The sequence below is a fragment of the Thamnophis sirtalis genome, unplaced genomic scaffold (assembly GCF_051295495.1).
Source record: "Thamnophis sirtalis isolate CommonGarterSnake01/CBP01778 unplaced genomic scaffold, rThaSir2_p1.2 scaffold_1, whole genome shotgun sequence".
Lineage (NCBI taxonomy): Eukaryota > Metazoa > Chordata > Lepidosauria > Squamata > Natricidae > Thamnophis > Thamnophis sirtalis.
In genome coordinates this window covers 60733546-60758209 of record NW_028261381.1, presented here as the reverse complement: position 1 = coordinate 60758209, position 24664 = coordinate 60733546, and the positions used below count along the sequence as shown (strand labels likewise).

At 40.8% G+C, this 24664-nt stretch overlaps 1 protein-coding gene across 1 annotated transcript in view; it reads right to left on the bottom strand.

The window, feature by feature from the left end:
* Positions 1-10306, bottom strand: part of PLCD4 (phospholipase C delta 4) — a 61951-nt gene extending 51645 nt beyond the window's left edge. Inside the window, exons 1-3 of the mRNA XM_087712971.1 lie at positions 10174-10306; positions 9782-9869; positions 2541-2663 (exon numbers count right to left, since the gene is read on the bottom strand). The gene's annotated coding sequence lies outside the window, so the exon portion shown is untranslated. The remainder of the gene's footprint in view (positions 1-2540; positions 2664-9781; positions 9870-10173) is intronic.
* Between the last annotated feature and the right edge of the window lie 14358 nt (positions 10307-24664).

The following is a 24664-nucleotide window of genomic DNA, read 5'->3' as shown; positions in this document are numbered from 1 at the left end:
CATTGCCTCCTTGGTAGCGTCCGCCGAGTCCCGCCCAGCCGCCCTGTTTAGGATAACCCGCTCCCTCCTAAATAGGAGGGAGACGGGGGACCCCTTACAGGGTAAGGCTGAGGAGTATGTCCAGTTCTTGGCGGACAAAGTTGCCCGGTTTCGAGCGGACCTGGACTCCACCCCAGTAGATCCAGCAGAGACACAAGGAGAAGACTTGGCAAACCATCTCTGGGTTGAGTTTCAGGAAGTTGCCTCTGGGGATGTGGACAAGGCTATGCGAGCTGTGAGTGCCTCCACCTGCATACTGGACCCGTGTCCCTCCTGGCTGGTTGCCAACAGCAGTGAGGTGACACGAGGCTGGATCCAGGCGGTTGTTACCACCTCTCTTCGGGAGGGGTACTTTCCCACCGCGCTCAAGACAGCGGTGGTAAGACCCCTCCTGAAGAAACCGTCTCTGGATCCAGCTGTTCTTAATAACTATCGTCCAGTTTCCAACCTCCCCTTTGTAGGGAAGGTTGTTGAGAAGGTGGTGGCTCTCCAGCTTCAGCGTACCTTGGAGGAAGCTAACTATCTTGACCCCTTCCAGTCTGGCTTCAGACCCGGTTACAGCACAGAAACCGCTTTGGTCGCATTGACTGATGATCTCTGGAGAGCTAGGGATGGAGGCTATGCTTCCATCCTAGTTCTCCTGGACCTCTCAGCGGCTTTCGATACCATCGACCATGGTATCCTTCTGCGACGACTGCGGGAGATAGGGGTGGGCGGCACTGTCTTGCAGTGGTTCTCCTCCTATCTCTCGGACAGGTCGCAGTCGGTGTTGGTGGGGGGGCAGAGATCGTCCCTGAGGCCCCTAACTTATGGGGTGCCACAGGGGTCGGTCTTATTCCCCCTACTATTTAACATTTACATGAAACCGCTGGGCGAGATCATCCGAAGGCACGGGATAAAATACCACCAATATGCGGACGATACACAGTTGTATCTGTCTGCCCCGTGCCAACTCAATGAAGCGGTGGACGTGATGAACCGGGGTCTGGAAGCCGTTAAAGACTGGATGAGAGCAAACAAGCTGATACTCAACCCAGACAAGACCGAGTGGCTGTTGTGTTTTCCTCCCAAAAATTCGACCAACATACCATCACTCAGGCTGGGGGGACAAAATTTACACCCCTCAGAAAGGGCCCGCAACTTGGGAGTCCTCCTGGACCCACAGCTAACTTTTGACCACCATCTCTCAGCTGTGACCAGGGGGGCATTTGCCCAGGTTCGCCTGGTGCGCCAGTTGCGGCCCTACCTGAATCGGGAGGCCCTCACAACAGTCACTCGAGCCCTTGTGATCTCTAGGCTGGAATACTGTAATGTGCTCTACATGGGGCTGCCCTTGAAGAGCATCCGAAGACTTCAGCTAGTCCAGAATGCGGCCGCGCGAGTGATCGTGGGCGCACCACGGTTCGCCCACATAACACCGATCCTCCGTGAGCTGCACTGGCTACCTGTTGGTCTCCGGGTGCACTTCAAGGTCCTACTCACCACCTATAAAGCGCTCCATGGTAGTGGATCTGGCTATTTGAGAGACCGCCTTCTGCCAATTACCTCCCTGCGTCCCATTAGATCGCATAGAGTTGGCCTCCTCCGTATTCCATCTGCCAGTCAGTGCCGACTGGCGACTACTCGGAGGAGAGCCTTCTCTGTTGCGGCTCCGACACTATGGAACAATCTCCCCGTGGAGATTCGTACCCTCACCACCGTCCAGGCCTTCCGCACAGCCCTCAAGAACTGGCTAGCCCGTCAGGCCTGGGGATAATCTTATTTTTGCCCCTCCCGAATGCTGAGTGAATGTTGAGTTTTACTGGTTAATTTATTTTTGTGCACCTTTCTTTTGTATTGTCCTACACTCCCCTTCCTTTTGGATTGTAAGCCGCCCTGAGTCCCCTCAGGGAAAAGGGCGGCCTATAAATGTCTAATAAATCCAAATCCAAATCCAAAGCTCCACATGCAAGCAGAGGGTGCTTGAGTGGAGGTCGCTAGTGCTTGCATGCAAAGCTCCACTTGTGGAAGCAAAGGAAGCTTGCACAGATAGCTCCATTCACGCAAATTGAACTTCTCACATGAGCACAAGTGCCCTCTGCTCAAGCATCCGCCACTCATGTAAAGCTCCATTCATGGAAGTGTCCTCTACCCGCGTGAGTGGAGCTTTGTGATGGGCACTTGTCCACCACTCATGTGAGTGGAGCTGCAGGTGCAGCCTGGTTTTGAACAGGGAATCCCTGTTCTAAGAGATGGAACAGAACAATACATTATTAATACAGCAATCTTGCTCCTGAACAAAATTCTATTTCTGCCTATTATTGATTTTCCTTCTATCTTTTCCTATGATGCTCAAGAACATCATGGCATGAAGATCATAACCCTCACAACCAGCCCTACTATATGGCAAACAGAAAATCATTACTTCTGATGCCAGATTGTTAAGCATCAATCTGAATCTTCTGATTCAGAATATGAAGAGCTTGGCCAATCTGATCCTCAACCTGCAGTACTGTAATTACCTGAAGGGAGTAGGTCTGAGGTGATCCAGGCGTCGGTTGAGTCATCTGATCCAGAACCAGAACTAGACTAGGCTCCAAGTCCACCAAACATCACAAATGAAGAACAGAAGTCAAGCCATCTGCCTGAAAAAAGGCAAGAAGCATGGCTCAGCCAACCATAATTTTAACCTAAGACTATCTACTGTTGACCTTACCCCATTCCTAAGAGGTCTGTAAGGGGCATGCATAAGCACACCAGTGTGCATAAACGCACCAGTGTGCCTACCGTCCCTGTGCTACTGTCTCCATTTATTCATACCCATTTACTGTGTTCATATTTATATTTATACTTATACCTGTTATCTTTTACGTTTGACAAACTAAATGAATAATAAATAAACTAGTCAATTTTTTTTATTTTTTTTGTAATGAATATTTTATTTCCATTTTCATTTTCATAACACACACTCACGTGTATACTATACATAACCCGTATCATAAAGTATTAAATAATAATTACATCAGTTCCTCTTGTCAACAATGCCCAGAAAAATAGAAACCCATTATAGCTCTTCTGCTCTCCATACACCTCTTTCTTCTACCACCCTCCAACTTTCTATCTTCCCTCCATCATCCTTTTCTACTCTACTTCCCCTCCCTTTCTACTACTCCTCTCTCTACAATCCACTCCTTATCCTTCTCATCTTCCCCCCTTACCCTCTCTCCTATCTTGCTCTTCCCATCTTTCTTCTCCTTTCTATTTCCCACTCCTCCTCTCCTTGGTGTATTTCCGCTACATGTCAATATCTTAACATATCCTAGTTTTAAAGAAAAAATAGTAATAATAATAGTAATGAAAATATAAGAAAAAAAAAGGAAACAGTATACATGTGGGGTCAAATTACATTAAAATCTAACGTCTCATCAAACCTAATATATATCCCTCCCCCCATCCTCCCCCCAACCCCCCCAACCTATCCCCCCTTCCCAGAACCTATAGATTTTTAACAAACACAGTCTGAAATATATTGGAAAAAAGAATAAGAAATTAATAACGTCTTTACATTGAACTTAGCTCCTCCTCCTTGCTAAGCTAACTTTAAACAATTTAAATCATTCCTGATCTTAAGCATAAGCTATCTGGAATTTCTTAATCCCGTATTTATTTTGTATATAATCAATCCATTTTTTCCAGTCTCGTTTATATCTCTCATTTGAGTGGTCCTTAAGATATGCAGATATTTTAGCCATCTCGGCTAAATTTGTGACTTTCAATGTCCATTCTTGAATTGTAGGCAAGTCTTCCTTCTTCCAGTATTGCGCCACCAACAGTCTTGCTGCCGTTATTAAGTGCAAAAACAAGTTAATCTCTACCGCTGTACAGTCAGTAATTATACCTAACAAAAATAACTGAGGAGTAAACTTTATCCTTTTTTTAAGAACATTTTGCATAATCTACCATATTTTTATCCAAAATGCCTTAACCTTTTGGCAAGTCCACCATATGTGGAAATATGTAGCATCGAGAGAACCACATCTCCAACATTTAGGTTGTAAATTCGGATACATAGAAGCCAACTTTTTAGGATCTAAATGCCATCTATAGAACATCTTGTAAAAATTTTCTCTCAAGTTTTGGGCTTGTGTAAATTTTACATTTCTTACCCAAATTCTTTCCCATGTATCCAACATTATTGGTTCTTCAATATTTTGAGCCCACTTAATCATACAATCTTTAACTAATTCTGTTTCAGAATCCATCTGTACTAATTCATTGTATATCCTCTTTATATGCATTAAACTTTGATCTCTTATTTGTTTAAATAAATTATCCTCGACTTGCATGAAACCAATTTTTTGATCCATTTTCCACCTGGCCTGTAGCTGTCCATACTGGAACCAAGTTTGAATTACCTTTTCCTCTTTTAATACATCTAAGGATTTTAGTTGTAATACACCCCTTTCTAGGGTAAGAAGCTGTCTGTAAGTGATTATATCCTGTTTTTGTGCTATGTTCATATTTTCTATTGCATGTCTAGGAATTGCCCACTCCCCTCTCATGCACATCTTGCATTATTTTTAGTTTTACTCTCGGCTTCTTTCCTGCCCATACAAATTTATTAATACCCTTCTGCCATTCTAGCAGATCGCATCTTTTTTAAGTATAGGTAGCATTTGGAAAAGAAATAAAAATTTAGGTAAGATATTCATTTTCACTGCTGCTATTCTTCCCAACAAAGATAACTGCAACTTGTCCCATTTTTTCATCTCTGTCTGTATACTATGCCAAAATGGTTCATAATTATACTTATATAATTTCCCATTTGAGGTTGAGATATTAACTCCCAAGTATTTGACCTTCTTAACTGTTTCACATCCTATCATTCCTCCTAGTTCTTCCTTTTGTTTAGTATTCATATTTATAGCTAGTATTTTTGTTTTCCCTAGATTTATTTTAAAGCCAGACACTTGACCATATTGGTTAATCATATTCATTAAGATCATACTAGATTCCTGCGGTTGATCTAATATTATAACCAAGTCATCCGCAAAAGCACACACTCTGTACTCTTGCTGCCTAATCTTAATTCCCTTTAGACCCTCCAAGCCCTGTATTTTGTTCAGCAGTATTTCCAAAGTTATAATAAACAATAGTGGAGACAAGGGACAACCCTGTCTTGTGCCTTTTCCAATTTGAAAAGAGTCTGTTAATCTTCCATTGACTATAATTTGAGCCGTTTGTTGTTGATATATTGCTTTGATTGATTGTAAGAAACTTTCTCCTATTTGCATTTTTTGCAATAAACTAGTCAAATTGATAGGGATAGGAACAAGACTTTGTAACTGGGTTTTTTTACCAAGTAACAATGGATGCTTATACCTGTCTATTTGCAATTTTTGGGTTATCTGCGACCCTGGAATGGAAATGGACTGCTCTTGGCTCTTCCTGAACTTGAGTTTTGGCTTTTTGGACTGTCTCCTAGCATAAACTGCTGTAGCTATATAGCTATATAACTGCTATATAAAAGCCTAGTCTAGCACAATACCAATGAAGAAGAAAAATAACAGCTCCCAAAATAAACCAGCATGGCTGCATAAAGAACTCTCTGACAAATTGAAAGACAAAAAGGATAAGTATAAAAAGTGGAAAGAGGGGGACATAACTAAGGCAGAATATTAGCAAATAGCCTAAGCCTGTAAAGATGAAGTGAGGAAAGCTAAGGCTCACAATGAAGAAAGGCTTACAACAAAATTAAAAATTAACAAAAAAAGCTTCTTCCAACATGTTAAAAACAAGAAAAAAGATAAGGAAACAATTGGTCCATTGCTGGGAGAAAGTGGCAAGAAGGTGACAAGCAACAGGGAGAAAGCAGAACTATTTAACTAATTTTTTGCATCTGTCTTTATACAAAGGGAAAAAACAGTCCTATCAAAAACAGCACCACAAAAATCAGATTAGGAACACAAGTTGAAATAGGGAAGAAAATGGTAAGTAAGCACTTGTCTACCCTAGACGAGTTCAAATCACCAGGCCTGGATGGATTACACCCCAGGGTTCTGAAGGAACTGGCAGACGAGATCTCAGAACCACTGAACTATATCTTTCAGAGATCCGGGAGCACCGGGGAACTGCCATTAGGACTGGAAAAGAGCTGATGTGGTTCCCATATTCAAAAATGGAAAAAAAAATAGATCCAGGAAACTACAGACCTATCAGCCTATCCTCAATACCAGGGAAGATTCTGGAAAAGATAATCAAGCAATGAATTAGTGAACACCTAGAAGTAAACAAAGTAATAGCCAAAAGCCAATATGGGTTTGTCAAAAACAGATCATGCCAGACTAATCTTATTGCATTCTTTGAAGTGACAAAATTAGTGGACCAGAGGAATGCCGTCGATATAATGTACTTGGACTTCAGTAAGGCACTTGATAAAGTAGACCATAACCTACTACTAGATAAAGTAGAAAAATGTGGGATAGACAGCATCACCACCAGATGAATTCATAACTGGCTGACCAACCGCACTCAACATGTAGTCCTCAATGGAACTGCATCTACATGGAGGGAAGTATGCAGTGGAGTACCCCAAGGCTCTGTTTTAGGCCCAGTACTCTTCAACATCTTCATCAATGATTTGGATGAGGGGATAAATGGGGAACTCATCAATAGCAGTATTCCAATATCTCAAGGTTTGCCACAAAGAAGAGGGAGTCAAACTATTCTCCAAGGCACCTGAGTGTAGAACAAGAGGCAATGGGTGGAAACTAATCAAGGAGAGAAGCAACTTAGAACTGAGGAGAAATTTCCTGGCAGTTAGAACAATTAATCAGTGGAACACTTTGCCTCCAGAAGTTGTGAATGCCCCAACACTGGAAGTCTTTAAGAAGATGTTGGATAGCCCTTTGTCTGAAACAGTTGGAAGGTCCCTTCCAACTCTGCTATTGTATTGTATTGTTTAGCTGTTTTCTGTACAGAAACTTTTGAGTTTGCAGCAAATTTTGTATTGCTTTGGTAAATGTTTTATGATGGCAGAAAATATTGAGCTTGTTGTCATAAGCTGGCTGTATGTTCCTGTATGGCTGGAGCATTTGGAGGTGCGCAGGGGTTGTCCTTAAGGCTGTTAACTTCAAGAATCCATTCACAAAATACAGGGAGCTTTCATGACTAAATGGCATCATTGCTCAGCAACCCCCACCTCTTTCTCCAGGAGAGAAGTAAAAGAACAATTCTTGTAGTTTTCTCTATGGAAGAAATGAATAGGGTTTTGCTTCTCTGGGCGGCCAATAAACTTTACTACTGCAAAACAGCTGGATCCCTCTCTGATTCTCTGTCAAAGAAGAAAAGAGATTTTTTCCCTCCCAAAATGTAAAAAGATCATTTCGTAAAGGTTGATTCTCAAAACTTATTCAGATTTATGGGATCCCCTCATTGATACAAAATTGAGTTTTCTCTAATGTGTCTCACACTAAGCTTCCCTACAAGCTGAAGGAAATGCATGCAAGGTTGAATTGCCAGAGGATATATTTAGTTCCCCTCTGGAGTGGCAGTGAAATATAATCTCTCATCTCAGTCCCACAAGAATGAACTGCTTGCACTGTAGATACACAGGAAAGGGAAGAAGTGTATGTCACCTGATCTTCCATGTCTTGGGTTTGGCAGTGGATCATGATTCTTCAGATATATTTTGAAAGCTGCTTTGCAGCACATAACAATTTCTCTTAACTCTCTTCCAATCTATATAATTGGGGGTGGGGGGTGTTTGCCGTCTCTCTTACTGATGAGAATATCTTTTTTCTGCCATTTCTGATTATGTTGCCTTTACTTTGCCCTCAGCTCACAACTGAACTAGCCTTAAGTCATCCTTCATTTTACTGATAGTAAAGTATCCTTTCCCTCTTATTCCAATTTCATTCAGGAGGTGTCAAATTTGTTTAGTTCATCTTTTACTACAATTTAGTTTAGTTCACCCTTTACTACAAATTTTTTAGTTCACCCTTTATTTTGGAGTGAAGTCAGGTGTCTGCTATGACTTGAAATAGAGGCCACTGAGGCATGGTGTGGATTGGCAATGGAAACAGAAATATCAAATAGATACGATTTTCTGCTGACTTCAAGATAAAGTTCTAAGATTGTAATTAATAGAGAAAGGCCTTAAGTGAATTTTCATCCAAGTAAAAGTAGCAATATATTGCATTTTTGCTTTCTAATGACACTAAAAGGCAGCTAAACTACAGCTACATTTTGAATTATTGCATAATAGTGCTGTCATTGCAGTGTTAAGTATACGTCAGTGATGGAAAATAGAATCTTGGTTGAATAAAATGGAATTTTGGCAAGAGCACATTTGGGAACATGCCTAATTAAAAAGATCTGCCAAAACATGGTGCCCAGTTTTGAAAGATGTTATAGAGTTGTCCTCCAAGAGTGTCTGAGGGAATAGAAACTGCCACAGCACCCATGGCTATGCTTGGTTTTTGATGGAGCTGTGAATCACACTATGTCTATTCACAAGGCAGACTCTCAACAAAAGAGACAGGAAATATTAGAAGGTCCTCAAAAATTTCCACCATCCTAAAAACTTTCCTCCATTGCATAATAAATCAGAAAGATAACAAATTAAGGGGTGATGCTTATTGTCATGTCTACATGATCTACTGCCTGTAAAATTAGAACTAGGATTACTCCGGGTTGTTGTTAGGTTAAATATTAACAGTAGAAGTGACAATTAAGGCAAAGAGACAGTCTTTTGATGTTAATGGTTAAGTTAAACTGAACTTTAAAAATCTCTAAAGACTTTACAAAGTAAAACTAACAGTCATTTCTTTAGACAGAAGTGGAATTACAGCTTTCAAGTGATTTGGGAAAGAAGGACTAAAGACATCCGGGATGGAGTGGGTTAGAAGTTCCTCAACATTCCTGTATATCAAAAAACTATAGTTTCTTTGAAAAGCCTAATTGTTATTTAGAAATCACCATTCATTAAAAAAAAAAAACCTCTCATTAAGTCTCCTTCCTTGAATATATAAACTGAATTCGCAAGGAAAATTCAAAGAACCTTCTTGAAGTTGGACAGTCTTAACAAATAATAAAATCAAACCTCTGTTTTTTTTTTACTTCTTACTGTTCCATTCATAAAACATTTCTTTTTCTGTCCTCATCCCCAATTTCTTTTCTGCTTAAGATCTATTTTCTTTAAACTTGCAGGAATATGCAAAACGATGTCATGATCAGCAACTAGGTAAACATATTTCAACAGTTTGGAACATTTTAAAAATAAAACTCTCAGGAAGGTTTCTAAAAGGTTTGTGGTGGGGCAGGTAAGAATGAAGACTTGTTTTCCACTTTACTATCAAATATCAAATATATGCATGCACGTACAAAATGCATAAATACAAGCAGAACAAGAAGGTAGCCAGTTTTTCATAGCGATGGCTGCCCAATTCCTTGCAGTATTAAAAAAAAATTACATTAACTGACTCTGTTCCTTTACAGAATGCTTCAGTGTCTCACCCTTTTTGAAATTCTAATGCTTGGATGTTAGCAAGGACTTTCTTTCAAGAAACCATTTAACCTCTCCAAATATATAACTGCCACTTTCGTTTATCCAGGATTGTCCTTGAGAATCAGAAATCCAATTAGATGTGCAGCAGAGACGAGATGTATGACATCCTGCTCTAATCCAAGACTCACAACGCACTCTTCCACCTCCATGTAAACATTTGGTACACTTGAGATTTACATCCGCAATTTTACTTACACAGGCTCCTCATAAGCTCATGGTTAGTATTAACTTTCCTCTTCTGTTTTTGATTTACATTTCCAGAATCTTTTTTTCTGTGCTGTAACTAAGCCATAGAAAATGAAATTAATTCATGCCTCTGAAGACACACGAAGTTCTTTTTCTTAACTAAACTGTGCATGTATATACACATTCTCTCTCTACATAGAATTAGGCTTAAATCCCTCCAGCGCCATCCATGCCTACTCTTGCTCAGCATCTCTTATTTTAGGAACGTAAGGCTCACTGCCCTGATTTGTCTTCAGGCACTTGTTTTTCCTGATCTCCCGCTTTCTTTTTTAAAAACAGCACTGCAGCAAACGTCTCGGTGTTGCCTAAAAATACACCAGTCTTTGCATGAAAACTCTTACCAGTGGACAGAGAATCCCAGCTTGGGTGAGTATTGTGTCAAAGTGTCTCTATGCCCTGAGATAGCATGACGGCTTCTGTTTCAAGTATCCTGACTTTGCCCTATCACTTCATCCTGTTGGTACTTGAAGCTGCTACTGACGCAGCAATTGCATTTGCACACACACAAAAAAGCTCACCGCAGCTCAGCCGTGCCCAGGGCTTTGCCTCTTCCCTTAAAGGCGCAGAACAAGATGCTCATTTGTCCCTCGGATGCTTGGTAAAATTGGTCTGACTTTAATGGGAAGTTGGAGAGATGAAAAAGCCACTCAGGTGGGTTAACCTTATGGCAAACAATGAAACAGATTGATCCTGGTCTTTGGGACTGTCCTGATACCTGATGCCTCCTTTTTCTCCATCGACCAACCAGGTTCGTTCGTTGTAAAAAATGCCTAACTAGGAGGAATATCACGCAGCTTGTCAGTGCTCTTTCGGGTTGTCGTTGCTATAGGATCACACACAGTCTGAAATTGGAAAAGAAACCAGTCTTCTATCCTGGAAATAATATAATTTAGTTCTGCACAAAAATATTTGCATTATACAGTATGTCGATAAGTCTGAACTAGAGTTAATTTCTTCTGCAAAAATGGCTATCCATAGGTGGTAAGAGACTAATGATTTTGTTTTTTCTAAACTCACCGCTCCTTTAATAATTCTTTTCTTAGGACTGAGAAGATTTCGTATTGGTATTTGGTATTTATTCGATTTGTAAGCTGCCCTATTCCCCGGAGGGACTCAGGGTGGCTGAACAAAAACCAGGGGAAGGGGAAAACAAATACAAAAAGTAAGACAAACAGGACAGTGATACAACAATTTAAAAAACACAGCAAGCACAGCAAATTCGAGTAAGGGGGGGAACTCAACCCCAGGCTTGCTGGGACAGCCAGGCCTTAACGGCTGTCCAGAAGACCTGAAGGATGGCGAGGGTGCGAATCTCCACGGGGAGCTTGTTTCAAAGGGCCGGAGCAGCCACAGAGAAGGCCCTCCTCCGGGTGGTCGACAGCCGGCATTGGCCGGCAGATGGAATTCGGAGGAGGCCTAATCTGTGGGATGTAATGGGTCTATGGGAGGTAATTGGCAGGAGACGGTCTCTCAAGTACCCAGGTCCAATACCATGAAGGGCTTTATAAGTAATAACTAGCACCTTGAAGCGTATCCGGAGCCCAATAGGCAACCAGTGCAGCTCGCAGAGGATAGATGTAACGTGGCGCCCACAATTGCTCGCGCAGCTGCGTTCTGGACCAGCTGAAGTCTCCGAACACTCTTCAAGGGTTGCCCCATGTAGAGCGCATTGCAGTAGTCCAGTCTTGAGGTCACAAGGGCATGAGTGACTGTTGTAAGATCCTCCCGGTTCAGGCAGGGACGCAACTGGTGCACCAGGCGAACCTGGGCAAATGCCCCCCTGGTCACAGCTGACAAATGGTGATCTAAGGTCAGCTGTGGGTCCAGGAGGACTCCCAAATTGTGAACCCTGTCTGAGGGGCGTATAATTTCACCCCCCAGCCTGAGTGATGGAATACCTTGCCAATTTGTGGGAGGAAAAAACACAAGCCACTCGGTCTTGTCAGGATTGAGAGCCAGCTTGTTAACCCCCATCCAGACCCTCACATCCTCCAGGCACTGACACATCACGTCAACTGCTTCATTGAGCTGGCATGGGGCAGACAGATACAATTGAGTATCGTCCGCATACTGGTGGTATTTTATCCCGTGCCGTCGGATGATCTCTCCCAGTGACTTCATGTAAATGTTAAACAGGAGGGGGGACAGGACCGACCCCTGCGGCACCCCATAGTTAAGGGGCCTAGGGGTCGACCTCTGTCCTCCAACCAACACCGACTGCGACCTGCCCGAGAGGTAGGAGGAGAACCACCGAAAAATGGTGCCTCCCACCCCCACCTCTCGCAACCGCCGCAGAAGGATACCATGGTCGATGGTATCGAAGGCTGCTGAGAGGTCCAGGAGCACCAGAACGGAGGCCTGGCCCCCGTCTCTGGCTCTCCAGAGATCATCGGTCAGTGTGACCAAAGCAGTTTCTGTGCTGTAGCCAGGCCTGAAACCAGATTGGAAGGCGTCTAGATAATTGGCTTCTTCCAAGGACCGCCGGAGCTGAGAGGCCACCACTTTCTCAACAACCTTCCCAACAAAGGGGAGGTTGGAGACTGGATGGTAGTTATTGAAAACGGCTGGATCCAAGGACGGTCTCTTCAGTAGGGATCTCACCACTGCCTCCTTTAAAGGGGGGGGGAAAGGACCCCTCCCGGAGAGACGCAGTCACTATTGCCTGGATCCAGCCCTGTGTCACTCCCCTGCTGTTCGCGACCAGCCAGGAGGGACACGGGTCCAGTACACATGTGGAGGCACTCACTGCTCCGATGGCCTTGTCCACTTCCTCAGGAGTAACAGACTGGAAATCAATCCAACGATGTCGCTCAAGACCCTCCCCCGGTACCTCTGCTGGCTCTGTGCAATTGGAGTCCAGGTTTGCCCGAAGCCGAACCACTTTATCCGCGAGGAATTGGACGAACTCCTCAGCCTTACCTTGTAAAGGAGTGCCCGAATTCCTCCCTTTAAGGAGGGAACGGGCTATCCTAAACAAGGCGGCTGGGCGTGACTCAGCGGAAGCTATCAGAGCGGCAATGTGAGTTCTTTTTGACGTCCGAATTGCCCGGAGGTAGGCTCTGATGCAGGATTTTAATAGTGCTCGGTCTGACTCGGACTTACTGGATCTCCAGCGGCACTCTAGGCGTCTCTTTTGGCGCTTCATCTCCCAGAGTTCCTCAGTAAACCAAGGAGCCCTCCTGGATCCACTGCCTTGGATCGGCCGTAAAGGCGCAATCCAGTTAAGGGCCCTTGCCGCCACCGAGTTCCAAGCAGCAACCAGCGTCCTAACCGAATCGCGGGCGAGAGTATCAGGTATAACACCAAGCGCCGTCTGAAAGCCCATAGGGTCCATAAGGCGCCTGGGGTGGAACCACCTAATCAGTTCCTCCTCCCTACAGTGGGGGATCGGCCTCCGAAAGTCAAGCCTCAGTAGGCAGTGGTCCGACCACGACAGGGGCAAGATCTCAATACCCCTCAGACCAAGATCGCAACTTCACTGCTCCGAGAGGAATACGAGGTCAAGTGTGTGACCCGCCGAGTGAGTCGGATCCCGAATTACTTGGGTCAAGCCCATGGCTGTCATGGAAGCCATGAATTCCTGCACCCCATCAGAGTGCTTGCCAAGCGAAGGCAAGTTGAAATTCCCCAGCACCATAAGCCTGGGGAACTCAACTGCCAACTCGGCTACTGACTCGAAGAGCGAGGGGAGAGCTGCTGCAATGCTGTTGGGAGGCAGGAACGTTAGCAGCAAGCCCACTTGACCCCCATGGTCCAACCTCACCAGCAAGGACTCACACCCGACAAGCTCTGGAGCAGGGATCCTACGAGGAACTAAAGACTCTCAGATAATCACGGCCACTCCCCCACACCTTCTCTGGGTTCGCGGCTGGTGAAGCACCTGAAAACCCTCTGGGCACATCTCGGTGAGGGGGACTCCTCCCTCCGGGCCCAGCCAGGTTTCAGTAATACATGCCAGGTCTGCCCCCTCATCTAAAATTAAGTCCCAGATGAGGGGAGCCTTGTGAACAACAGACCTGGCATTTAGCAACAGCAGCCTGAGACCAGGGCCCTGACTACTCGCGCCATCTGGCCTTGGAGTGGGACTAATAGGGCCAGAAGGAGGGATCTCTGTAACATAGCGAACCCTCCTTCCCCGGTAATGGCTTGCCCTAAAGTCCCCGCCATATCTGCCCCTCCCAGTTAAGACCGTAATGCTCCGGCCCACTCCCATGTCCATAGGCTCCCTACCCTCCCCCAGGGCTATCGACATCCCTGGCAAGCCCTTCGAACCATACATTCTAAGGCTGGGGGTTAACCCAGGCCCCCCTAACACTTCTGCAAAGCACTCAGTGTAGGAGGTACCCAGTTGTAGTCCCAGCCTTCTCAAACGTACTCACTCATCCAAACAAACACTCCCCCACAACAATTTAAAAAACACAAATACAACTATATGATAAAAGTGGGTACATACATACATCACAGTCACATCTCAAGCACTCACCATACGTTAAAATGCACGGAGCACTGCGATAGTGCGCTATCAAACAATGATGTAAAAGTGGAGAGAGAACTGCTCCGCTCCTCTCTCTCCTCTATGTCCCGGAGAGACGTCCACGGCTACCAGACCAAAAGTCGATAGTGTACAGGGTAGCCGTACATGGGAAAGGGTAAGGCATGAAAGTCTGATGTTCACAAGTAGCAACTGGTCAGCCTCACCCCTCTTAGAGTCCAAAAGAAGGTCAGCGCACCGCATGCACAAAAGTTTCTCTCCTGATATTAAGTCTGGGGGGCCAAAGTCTGAAACTGGCCTGAGCCGCTTTAGGCGAGGGGGGAGAGAGAGCGCTGATCTTTCCGAAACCAAGTCCTCGCCCTTGCAGTCGCTATCCTCTATCACTCCTAATCCCAACCCACCCCCAACCCTACTCCTAGACCTAATCACTAATCTAAACTAATCTAACACTAACCTAACACTAACCTACACCCTAACCCCACCCAATCTTAGCCCAACACCAACCTAATCTAATACTAATCATACATTAACCTGGCCCTACCCAGCCCTAACTCCATCTCAAGCCCTGACCCTATCCCTAATCCCTGCCATTCAGTTCCTCCCGCACCCCCGGGTGCAACCAGCCGTTGCCCTTGTAACTATTTCTAAACTATATCTAACTATCTAACTAAACCTATGCCTATAACTAACTATATCTATCTCTTATCTAAACCTATCTAACTAACCAGAGCAATGGCAGGCGGCAGGCGGGCGGGGGAGAGCAGATGTTACAGGCAGGACATCGGACACAGGCCAGGTAGAGAAGAGTCAAAGCGGCTAGGGAGATGGTAAAGGCTTCCTGATGGCTGGGGAGGGAGACAAAGGAGTAATGCCTGGAGGCGGCTATGATGACACGGAGGCCAGAAGTTGGAAAAAAGGGGGGGCATCCAGGCCTCTCGCTTCCTCAGCTGCAACACGGAATTCAGAGCGTCATTCTTCCTCCTCACCCGAGCAACCACACCAGTCAGACGAACTGCCAGATCTTTTCCCCAGAGGACCACAGGACAGCAAGGCAGCAGGCAGCGAGGCGAGCAGAACAGGGGAGGGGGGAGGGGCGTCTGGGGCGGCTACGGCAGCGGCAGGCACAGCCAGCCGTCCGATCTACCGCTCCACGATCTCAAAGTTTGCGACGCCCCCACCTTCTTCACAAAGAAGATAAAGAAAGCTTTTGGAAATAGTATGTTTTGGTCTATTTTTTGAATATTAGAAAGGGCTTATATTAACATTTTGGAAATTTTATTAAATGAAATTCGGAAGGACCAGGGAATAAAAGGTTTAAGACTCAAAAATGAAGACTATAAGGTCCAAGCCTATGCTGATGACTTAGTATTTGTTCTAGAGGATCCATTAGAATCCAGCCTGAAATTAATTCAAAAATTAGAAGAATATGGCGAAGTGGCAGAACTAAAGATCAATAAAGACAAAACAAAAATCATAACCAGGAACATGACAAAGAAAGCAAGAAGGGGAACTGGAAGTAGCAGAATGCAAATAACTAAGAAAGTGAAATACTTGGGGATCTGGGTGTCGGCAAAATGTTCCCCAATTAAAGATGATAATTATACTAAATTAGTGACACAAATAAAGAAGGATTTAGAAAATTGGAAAAACATTCAGCTATCACTCATGGGATGTATAGCGACAATTAAAATGAATATTTTACCAAGAATCTTATTCCTGTTGCAATCTGCACCTATTAATCCGGGTAAAACATTCTTTCAAGAATTAAACAAAATAACCGCTATGTTCATTTGGCAGGGACGCAAAGCGAGGATTAAACTAAAGTCAATGAAAGACAGCAAGGAGAGGGGAGGTTTAGCATTACCAAATTGGGAATTATATGCATCAGCAGTAACAATAACAGGAGTGAAGGATTGTATAGAGCTAAAGAATAAAAGAATTTTGACCTTAGAAGGCTGCAAGCAGGCTGGCATACATTCCTATGGGTTGATAAAAATAAAACGCACAAATACTTTCAAAATCATTTAATTAGAAGAGCGTTATTGCAAAATTGGCTCAAAATAAAAAAAAACCACAATGTGAAAATCCTGAATTGGCTATCACCAACAGAAAGGATGACCCATCCAAATTTTATAAATATGAACAAAATGCTAAGATACAGAGACTTAATTGATACACAGGGAAATTTAAAAACAATTGAAGAATTGGCAGAACAGAACATGAAAGTTGACTGGCTAACTTACCTTCAAATCAAAACTAAATATAATAATGATGCTAAATTATATGACATCGAAACAGAACCACACTAATTATTCAAAGCTCAGATAGAAAGATGATAGGGAGAATATATAAATTTCTCCTGAAGTATAAAATGGAAGAGGAAATTGTGAAAGAACAAATGATAAAATGGGCGCAGAACTTTGGCTATAATATTGAATTAGACAAATGGGAAACATTTTGGGGAACAAACTTAAAAATGACACTATCAGTTGCATACAAAGAAAACTAGTACAAAATGTTTTACAGATGGCACCTGGCACCAACAAGGTTAGCTAAAATCTTAACAAATACCTCCCCAAAATGTTGGAAATGTGAATCAATACACGGAACATATTACCATTTATGATGGACCTGTGAGGAGGCTAAATTTTTTTGGAAAAGGATCAAAAATTGGCTGGAAGCAATAACAGGGGTTAAAATAGAATGGAAACCTGAAGTTTTTTTTAATTAGGAATAATGTCGGCAAAATACAAAAAAGAAATCCAGTATTTAACACTACATATAATTACGGCAGCAAAGATTGCCTTTGCTCAGAAATGGAAAAACAAATTAACTCCAAGCGAAGATGAAATAATAAGAAAGGTTATGGATTGTGCTGAAATGGACAAACTAACTAAAGAAATCCATGGAAAAGAAGAATCAGAATTCTACCAGACATGGGATAAATGGTATAGGTGGATGGAGGAAAGAAACAAGAATCAATGAAGGAATATAACAAAACTCAAAAAATAATAGTCACTATATCACCTTTCTTGCTACAGTTCTTAAGTGAATAAATGCAGCTGATAAGTTAGTAACATAAGTGAATCTGGTTTCCCCATTTTACTTTGTCAAAAGGTGATTATATGACCCCAGGACACTGAAACCATCATAAATATGAATCTGTTGCCAAACATCAAAATTTTGATCGCATGACCATGAGGATGCTGCAACGGTCGCTAAGTGTGAAAATGGTTGCTAAGTGTGAAAAATGGTCATCAGTCACTTTTTTCAATGCCATTGTAACTTTGGTCACTATACCACCTTTCTTGCCACAGTTCTTAAGTGAATCTTAAGTGAAGATGTTATATCTTAAGTGAATCTTAAGTCTTAAGTGAAGATGTTATACAGTAGAACCTCTGGTCATGAACGCTTCTGACCAAAATATTCACATTCTCCCCCCTCTCCCCCCCCGCTGCTGATTTCCCCTTCTGCACCATTTTTGTAAGCAGCAAATTTCCAAAATTAGGTTTCATTCATGACCAAATCAGTTTGCGACCAATGTTATGGAACGAATTATGGTTGTGACCAGAGGTTCTACTGTATTCATGCCTTTACATACTCTATATCACCTCAAAATGTTGCACAGCCTTCATAAGTTTCTAATACAGATAAAATTAAATACAACATCAAAACCATAAAAAAGTAAAATTAACCTGGCTGGAAAATCCTATGCCTGTCTTGCTATTATTACTGACACACTTGCTGCAGTATTTGATGGCTAAAAGAAAAATATATATTGTTAAAGTGTGTATTATGTTCACTCCCATGTCTTGTCTGCTGCGTTGATTTTGAATTCATTAGAAGAGCTTATTTTACATCAAATCCCTCTCATATTATTCTCCTATGTTCAATAAACCCTAAGAGACAGCATACTATACATGAAATTCCTGTAACTGTATATTTAGTAAATTGTGGAGCTGAGTTTATCCAATTAACTCAGTTTTTGGACTTGAGTAATCACATACAATAAAGGAAATAAAACTATTTAGAATGAAGTGTAGTTGGCTATTTGTGATTAAGGGTGTCATGCGGAAACAATTATAGTTTTGATCAGGAAAATACCCTAAAAAAAACCTTTTGTTCTTTCAGGTTTTTTTTAAATGATTTTTCCATGGCACATCACATATTGTTTTGAATAAAAAACAGCAGCTGCACATTTTTAAAAACCTACATTATTTTAAAATGCATTAAAAAATAAAAGAAAAAACCCAGCACACTTACCAGCAGGCAGAAACTCCAAGTCAATATTTTTCAAAGAAACTTTCCCTCCAACCTCCATGCTCCTCCCCTCCGGAAAATCCAGGAAGTAACACTGACGACCTCTCTAGCCATTTCCTGCAGCTCTATGGTACTAGATCATTTTTTTCTTATAAAATGAGGTGAACGCGACCGGCGTGGAGGGGGGGGGGTCCGTTTTGTTGCTTTAACGTTTTAATATCTTCAATGAAAGTACTGAGACAGAGAGAGAGGGGGATTAGACAGGATGTCTTTTGTCTTGCCCCGGTTAGGATTTCTTAAGCAAATCCACTGGCCTTTCAACATGAAGCCAGAAAATCGGGACTTTTTTAAAAGGCGGAGGGACACGGGAAAAATTGTTATAAAGCGTGCTTGTCACGCTGAAATCAGTACGTCTGGTCACCCTAACTTAGCCTAGACTCCTTATTTAAACACAAGAGAGCAAGATCTCTCACCCCACCACCCTCAATGCCTATGGGCCTTTTCTAAATCTTTCCCAGGTGAAAGCTGTCAGTCTAGGACTAGGTTCTAGGGACATTTCTGTGAAATAGGTACAGAACAGTAAAGTAGCTAGATTGAACTCTACATATGTGGGTTAGGTTGTTTGTGCATGACAGATTTTCTTTCCTAAACCAAAACAAGAATTTTTTCCTTCTGATAATCTGTATACATCAAATTGATTAGAATGCTTCTTGTACTTTAAATCAGAAGTTATGTTTTTTGTTAAAGACTTAAGTGTTTAAAATAGCATATATTCCCTTACTGCTTCCTCTTTGCCTCCTAAATTGTTAACTTGTAGAACCCTTTTTCATCAACTTTATCTCAGTATGCTGGTTGGGCATTTTTTTTAGTTTATTTTAGTTCAGCTTATTTAATTGAGATATTAAAAGTTTCTCCAATGGGAAACTAGATTTAAAAGTTTTTATTTAGGAAATATATAGATGTCCACCCAACTCGCATAAATATGACACTTGTATGTCTATAAAACTACACCAAAAATTCAATTATCATTTAATTTTGAGGACTTTGTGTGGAAAGTAGAGCAAAATAGGTACATATGTTTGCCAACTTGAGTTACTTATAAATACAATAATAAAGGTAGGTCAAAATGTAATAATAATAATAATAATAATAAATATATGAATAAGTTCCCAGATTTCAGATGGCTGTAAATTCTTTGGAAATGGAAATAGCTGTTTTGCTGGGGCTCAGTGGTTAGAATGCAGTATTGCAGGCTAATTCTGCATTCCACTGCCAGCAGTTCAATCTTGACTGGCTCAAGGTTGACTCATCCTTCCATCCTTCCGAGATCAGTAAAATGAGAACTCAGATTGTTGGAGGCAATATGCTGATTCTGTAAACTGCTTAGAGAGGACTGTAACTCACTATGAAGCTGTATATAATCTAATTCTAAATGTTATTGATAAGTGCTATTGGTCAGCCAAAATAAGGAGTCCATAGTTGTTCTAAGTGACTCAATAATACAGATGAAATAATATGTTGGGGAAACTAAATTTATCTCTCACAGTTAGCTTTGAGGCAACAATTGTAATTGATGTCACATGCAGAATGAAAGTAATTATTAGCAATAGGCTAAGCATGTGTTTATAAGAAATAAGAACTCAGAGGGCTGATTGAATGATCTCAGAGGTCAAAGACATTTAAAGTTCTTTATACTTAAAATGCAGGTGCATGTCTGGAGAGTCTGGATGCAGCTTACCAGACAGCAGCTGATTTAAAACATAAATGTTAAAATAAGGTACAAAAAGATAGTATTTGAATTATATGTGAATTATGAACATATGGATGGATGTGTCCTCAGAGTAGGAAAATAAACAGGAATTTTAGAAAATCCAGAATAAACGGGCAACAGTAGCAGATAAAGGGTGAGGATTTGGATTGGGCCTGGTTTACTTCAGCTAGAGCCTTGAATAAATCATAAGATCTGTGTAAGTAAAAGTCCTGCATATACTGTATGATGTCTAGAAGGACTGTAAATATAAATCAATGCCTCTTTATACATTTATTTTTTTATGTCAAAAATATAACGACTGGTCTATTTGAAGCCATCAATTTCTTCTTTTTTTTAATGAGAATTTTGAAAAACAAACTTTTACAAATATTTACTTCCCTCCCCCCACCCTCTCCACCAACCACCCCCAACCTCCCCCCCCGCCGACTTCCCAGAACCAATACAGGGTATAAATCTTTAACAAAAACAATCTAAAATACACTTAAAAAAGAAAAAAAGATAGTTAATAACATCTTTCAATTGAGCTTTAGCTCCTCCATGCTAGACTAGCTCTAGACAATTTATATCATTCCTGGTCTTTAATCATAAGCTATCTGAAGTTTCTTAGTCCCATTTTTTTTTAGTATAATCAATCCATCTTTTCCACTCCAGTTTATATCTCTCGTTTGAATGGTCCTTAAGATATGCAGATATTTTAGCCATCTCAGCTAGGTTTGTTACTTTCAATGTCCATTCTTGAATAGTAGGCAAATCTTCCTTCTTCCAGTATTGCGCCACCAACAATCTAGCTGCAGTTATTAAATGCAAAATCAAATTAATCTCTACAACTGTACAATCAGTAATTATACCTAATAAAAATAACTGAGGGATAAACTTTATCCTTTTTTAAAGAACATTTTGCATAATCCACCATATTTTTATCCAAAATGCTTTAACCTTTTTGCAAGTCCACCATATGTGAAAATATGTAGCATCCACACAATCACATCTCCAGCATTTAGGTTGTAAATTTGGATACATAGAAGCCAATTTTTTAGGATCTAAATGCCATCTATAAAACATCTTATAAAAGTTTTCTCTTAAATTTTGGGCTTCTCTAAATTTTACATTTCTTATCCAAATCTTTTCCCATGTGTCCAACATTATTGGTTCTTCAAAATTTTGAGCCCACTTTATCATACAGTCTTTAACTAATTCTGTTTCCGAGTCCATTTATATTAATACATTATATAATCTCTTTATATGCATTGGACTTTGATCTCTAATTTGTTTGAGTAAATTATCCTCGACTTGCATAAAGCCAATTTTTTGACCTATTTTCCATCTGGCCTGTAACTGCCTGTACTGAAACCATGTTTGAATTACCTTTTCCTCTTTTAGTACATCCAAGGGTTTTAATTGTAGTACACCTCTCTCTAAGGTAAGAAGCTTTCTGTAAGTAATTACATCCTGGTTTTGTACTATGTTCATATTTTCTATTGCGTGTCTAGGAATTGCCCACATGGGTATCTTATCATTTAGTTTGTATTTATATTTTTTCCAGACCCGCAGTAGAGCATTCCTTAAAATATGACTTTTGAAATTCTTATCCAACTTTTTGTTGTATAGCAGATAAGCATGCCAACCATATACCAAATCATGCCCTTTAATATTAAGTATTCTATCATCTGTTAAGTTAATCCAGTCACTAATTATAGATAGAACTACTGCTTCATAATATAGTTTTAAATTGGGTAATTTCAAGCCTCCTCTCTCATGCACATCTTGCATTATTTTTAGTTTTACTCTCGGCTTCTTCCCTGCCCATACAAATTTATTAATGCCCTTCTGCCATTCTAGCAAACTCACTTTTTTTTATTAATATCTTTTTTATTTTTTTGTTACATAAACAACACATGCCCACAACAGTGGGGGGGGAAAAACCACCCCCCCAAAAAAAAACAAGACAGAGGGAGAGAAAAAAAAGGGAAAAAAAGAAAAACACAACAAGTATATGTTATAAAAAAGTATATCAGCTGGTTACAACAAGTTTTTGTGCATCTCTTCAATTAATTCATATTAATTCAAATATCTTAACTCAAATGTTTACCATATTAACATCATCATACCTCCACTTTTAGTTGACAGTTGTTTAAACATCCTTCATCCTTAACTATGCCAAAGATTTAATCCATAACCACATGCTAGCATTTCATTTACTTGTTTATAAAATCCTCCATTAACATCAAATCCTCATATCCTGTTTTAGCTAAACATACATAATATTTAATACCAAAAATTCCATCCTCCATGTATATAGTTTATTATCATTCTCCTTTCTTTATGTAATTATATCGTATATCATAGCATTTTCCCCATATTAGTTAAGATTTAACTGTATATAGTTTTATTTTATTTTTTATAGTAATAATTATTGTGATTAATAACCTTTATATATAGTCCAAGAATATTTCTAACCTTCCTTTCTCATATCCAATTATTATTTATCATAGCAACTCAACATTATATACATTACTATCATTATCAATTATTATTCAACTATATGTATTACAAATGAATTTAACTAGGTTTAGCTAGTTTTAAATTGTATTCTTCCATCTATCAGCCTGTGTCTCTCCAGTAACAAAATCTCCTTAATCCTGTTGCCATTTGTAGGTCGAATTCTCCAAACATCTTTATGAGTAAGTCCATACAAAAAAATCTTTGCACCTTTTTGCTTATGGTGCCTCTCATATAATGCTGCCATCCTCCGTTTATTTCCTTTATCAGCTTGTCTTTAATTCTCAGTGGTGGTATCAAAAGTTTTGCAGATGGTATTTCATAAAGTATAAATTCTTTAATGCTTCTCACTCCTCCTGCGCCCTGTCTTTCAAAGCAAATCTTCTGTGTGGCTGCCCCCTCTTCAGACATCCATCTTTTTCTCCCTCAGAGGTAAACCAGTTGCCCTGAATATCAGCAAGTTGAAAATCTTTATCTCTGACATCCTTCGTTTGTATTTGAAGAACATTCAAACGTTCAACATTCTCATTTTTTCCTTCATATTTTGTTGCTAGAAACAGCAGATAATCCAGTTTTCTCTCAATTCTATCATGTGTGGCAGATAATTTTTGTAGTGCCGAAGAAATCATTTGAATAGAGGCTTGAATAGACACCATATTTGTATGCAGTTAGTATTTTTTCTTTGGAAACTCTGAGGTATTTGCAAGTAAAAACAAGCTGGGAACTGTACAATCTTATCTGATCTTAGACCAATTCAGCCAAGCAATAAAAGTGTCAAGTTGTAAGGAGCCAAATTATAGTGAATTGGTTTACAGCCCACTTGCAGAGGATCAGAGGAGATGTTGGAGTAATCTATCCTTTGTCCGTGTAAATAGCATTTAAAACATTTAAAAAATAGGGTAACCACCGTCCATAAACCAATAAAGAGATAGAAATCGCCGCTAGATTCTTCTGTTCTTTGATTTAAATTAGCTTGAATTTTTATGCGGACTGTCTTTCTCTGAGTAATAAAATCACCTTACCAGCTGGAAACACTTCGCCATTCTTTGGAGCTATCTACAGTTTCAGTTAGCCTTATGGCTAATCCGGAAGTCACTGGCAAAGGAGGTTAAATTCCAAGCCCCCAGAGACTTTGCGAACGTCTCTGGGGTCACTGGATCTCCTACTACCTTTCACTGTCTCTCCGGGACAGCTTGGGTCCAAAAAGGAAACGTCCAAGTGTTTCGGAATAGGGGAATTTCAGGAATAGCCTGAAAATCTGTCTTCTCACTGCTAAGCCCCGCCTTCTTCCAAACTCACATCTTTTTTGAGTATTGGTAACGTTTGAAAAAGAAATAAAAATTTAGGTACAATATTCATTTTCATTGCTGCTATACTTCCCAGCAAAGATAACTGTAGTTTCTCCCATTTTTTCATCTCCGTCTGTATGCTATGCCACAGTGATTTGTAATTATACTTGTATAACTTCCCATTTGAGGTTGAAATATAAACTCCTAAATATTTGAATTTTTTAACTATTTCACATCCTGTCATTCCTTCTAGTTCTTCCCTTTGTTTAGTGTTCATATTTGTAACTAGTATCTTTGTTTTCCCTAAGTTTATTTTATATCCATGGCCATATTGATTAATCATATTAATCACTTGGCCATATTGATTAATCATATTCATTCAAACATTACTAAATTCCTGTGGTTGGGTTAATGTTATAACCAAGTCATCCGCAAAAGCACGTACTCTATATTCTTGCTGCCTAATCTTGATTCCGTGTAAGTCCTCTGAACCCTGTATTTTATTCAAAAATACTTCCAAA